This window comes from Neopelma chrysocephalum, unplaced genomic scaffold, assembly GCF_003984885.1.
Source record: "Neopelma chrysocephalum unplaced genomic scaffold, ASM398488v2 Primary Assembly neopelma1_23, whole genome shotgun sequence".
Classification (NCBI taxonomy): domain Eukaryota; kingdom Metazoa; phylum Chordata; class Aves; order Passeriformes; family Pipridae; genus Neopelma; species Neopelma chrysocephalum.
The window spans coordinates 5,404,517-5,408,520 of NW_020897691.1; positions in this window are offsets into that span (position 1 = coordinate 5,404,517).

The window sequence follows — 4,004 nt, forward strand, 5'->3', positions numbered from 1 at the left end:
ACACAAAAGATGAGGTGAGTTTCTCTTTTTGAAAAATCTTACTATATATATATATTCATACTATATAGACATTTACACAGTGCTTTTTATCACAAAATTACCTTCAGCAATATCTGTTGGGGCACATATAAGCCAGAGGGGTCTGGCATACAGCTAGAAAGCAGGAGCACTGCCCATTCCTCTTCCTTGCAAATCCTGAAAGTGTTAAAAGGTTTTATGATAAAGGGGGAAAAGTGTTCTAGGAGCATATTTACAGCTACAAGAGTATCTCTGCTTTTAGTATCAACAAGCACATAATATGCAAACACAGTGAGTGACCCTGACTTTCTGGAAGGAATTCAGAAACCTGTTTAAAAAAAAATGGTCACAGGCACACTTTGCTTCTAAATATACTATACAGCTGTGAAAACGGCACCCTGTGGTAACTCTGCAGGCCTGAAAGAACATATTCATTCTGTAGTTTCCCACACTTGCTAAGTAAGATGACTCCATCCTACGACACTCTTAATATGCCTTAGATAGTATCTGTTCTTTGCATCTTCTAGCAACAGATAATGACAGTACAGATTTTCTTCTTAATAGCTGGGTTCTATAAACTAATAAAATTTACTTAACCAGAGAAGAACCACTACAGTAAAAACAAGTCAAACCTGAAAAAGCATCTAAAAGATAATGCTTTTGGTGGGTCAAAGTCAGCTAAGGTATGACAAGGCTATTCCCTTGCTCACAAGTATCTGTCCAACAAGTATTTCTTGTGGGTAAAGTCGGGTGTTCGTATCTTAGCCCCAAAGTCAACCATCAAGTAGCTGCATCACAAATAAGAATGAATCAGGGCCTTGGTGATGAAAATTTCCACTATCAAAAGTGGAATCACCAATGTGAATAACTTCAGGGGTTCTACAGTGAGAAAAATAAGTATTTTGATGAGAATTACAGTGACTGATAGAATCACCGTTACTTCTGCCTTAAACATTTCAGGTGGCATGTGCATTGAAGGAGACGCACACTCATTTCCCTAATGATAGGGTCAAGAAAGTGTATGATCACTTGCAGGCCGCTTCTGGAACAGAAGGTGGATTCCCTTTGGGTGAATACCCTACCCCTGGAAATAGCCTGTAAGAGAGTATCCTGCTCTCTCAGGAACGATGTACTCAATATAATTGAAGTGATTGGACAATATATGTCTAGTATATATCTTTGACTTATCTAGACTACCAGCAAATACACTCGATGTTTGATCCACCTGCTTTTCTTAGCACAACTACATCTCTCCATCAGGCTTGGAAATAAAATTGTGCATCCCTCTGACCACTGATAACATTTATCAGGCAGAATAAGTGGCATCTAACACAAGGAACAAACATCATTTTTGGTCTGGAAGGTAGCAGAGTAAGGCAGCAGAATAAAAAGTCTTTGTAAAATATTATTGCCTAATCCCATCTGCCATAAAAGGGAGTTTAGAAACTTTTGAATTATTCACATGATTTGCAAAACAGTGAGGGGAATGTCCTGGGCCCCAAATACGCAGACTTTCGCCTGCTTTCATAATGACTGGCAAGCCCTCAAATGACTAGACTATTCATAGTGACTATTGCTACATCAAAGACCTTAGCTAGGTATGTTTGAACTCAGCAGGGAGAGTAGCACATGTGCAAGTTCTCTGGCATGGAAAGAACAGCTGTGCTGGGCACCTTTCTTTGGAGAAGCGCTAACAGAGTTCTGCTGAGGAGTTCACAGGTTGTGCTCTCTCCACCTCCCCTTTGGAGATCAGAGTATTCATCAATGTCTTCAGCAGCCATAAGAGATTCATGTCAGACCTTGTAACTGCAAAACTTGTGTGGTGGGAGGGAAGACTGATGTTCTCAGATATAACACAAATGTTTTTAAAAGTCTATTTAGCAGTGTTGTAGAGAATGAGACTCCATATTAATGATCACTCAAAGAAGTAACACCAACTTTGACATCTGACTGAAGTCTGACTAGTTTGGTCACCCAGTGAGAATTGATGACTTTGCTTTTAAAGCAAACTGTAAATATTGTGAACAGATACAAGCTCTTACATAAAGCAGTGCTGAACTCTGGCCATCCTGATGCCAGATCTCAACTATGGAAGCAATTCACTAAGGCCTAGATGTGAGAACGGTCATTATGCCTTTATTTTTGAAATGGGGAAAATGCCTTTGAAAGTAATTGAAGAATTGCAATTACCAAAATCACTTAGAAAAAATATTTTGCATTGCATGAATAAAATATGAGATGGTATTAACTACAACTTGCTTAAATGTCACCAAGTCACCAGTGGAGTACCCTAGGGGTTGATACAAAGGCTGATACTGTTTAACACCTCTATTAAAAATCTGGATGCTGGGACAGGGCATATTCTCAGCAGTTTTGCAGATAATCTATAATAGCAGGAGTGGCTGATGCACCAGATAGTTGTGCTGCCATTCACAGAGACCTGGACAGGCTGGAAAATTTGGCTTAGAGGAATCTTGTGAAGTAGAAATGCATTTAGGGAGGAACAAGCCCAGGCATCACTACACACTGGGGACCAACCACCTGGGAAGCAGCTTTGCAGAAAAAGACCTGAGAATCCTGGGGGACAAACTGAACAGAAGCCAGCAACGAGTCCTTACAGCAAAGACAGCCAGTAGTACCCTGAATGGTGTAGAGATTGATGGAGGTTATCCTCTGCTACTCGGCACTAGTGAGGCCCCACCTGGAATGCTCAATCCAGTTCTGGGCCCCCCAGCACAGGAAAGATATAGACTTAGTAGAACAAATCCAGTGCAGGGTCACAAAGGACTAGTAAAGGACTTGCATATGTGGAAAGGCTGAGAGAACTGAGACTGGAGAAGAGAAGGCTCCAGGAGGATCTTATTATCATTGTTTATAAATATTTGATAAGGGGAGGTGAAGAGAGAGGCAGGCTTTTCTCAGCAGTGTCCAGTGACAGTACAAGAAGCAATGGGCACAAACAAAAAAACCCAGAACAAATGAAATCCCACAAATGAACACCCCTCCCAAAATTAAACCAACTAAAAACCAAAACTAAACAAAAATAAAAACAAAACAAAACAAAAAACCAAAACCAACAGGAAATTCAATATGAACATGAGAAAATATTTTTACTGTGGGGGTGGTCCAACATGGCAATAGATTGCCCAGAGAGGCTGTGGAGTCTCCACCTGCGGAGATACACAGAACTTCAAGGGACATGGTCTTGAGCAACCTGTTCTATCAGGGAGGTTTGGACTGTTTCATCTCCAAAGGCCTCTTCCAACCTAAGTGATCCTGTGATTCTGTGAAATAGAAAAGTAAAACCATCCTATTGCATAGCTCTGTATTGTATTCTCCAGCTTGTTAGATCAAAAGGTTAGATCTTCTGGTTAAAGAAACTATTTTATCAAACTAGCTATACCAAGTATACTGGATTTCTAACAGCATTGAGGTAACTGACCCATATTTGGTTTGTTCATGTTCATTTATGTTCAGGAAGAAATCCACTACACACTTGCAAGGACTCTGGCCTTAATTATAATACCCAATACTGCAAGCTTAAGTACTACATCAAAAATGTATTAGATAACAGTCTCATTAGCTTCTCATAATGCATACACCATAGTGATTTGACTCGTTACATTAAAAAGGAAGCTGATTAGTGAGAATGGGATCTTTTCCATTACTCCACACTTGTATGCAGATCGTAATATTACCATTATAACTGTGTATAAAAATAAACTGCCTCTGCAGTTTGTCTTATAATCTGTACTCAATACTGACACTCACAGGCCATCTAAATATTTGTTATGTAGCCAGCCTCATTAAAAGCTCTGCATAGGCATGTCTTTATAAGACTGGGCTTGTGACCTTATAAATTCAATATATCATTCAATATAATTTCATTTGAATTTCACTGCACTGCTAGAGGCTTGGCTGTATCTTGCCTGTTGCTGCTGGGCAAATGGATACTTCCTCTTCCAAAATGAAAGATGGGCTAATTC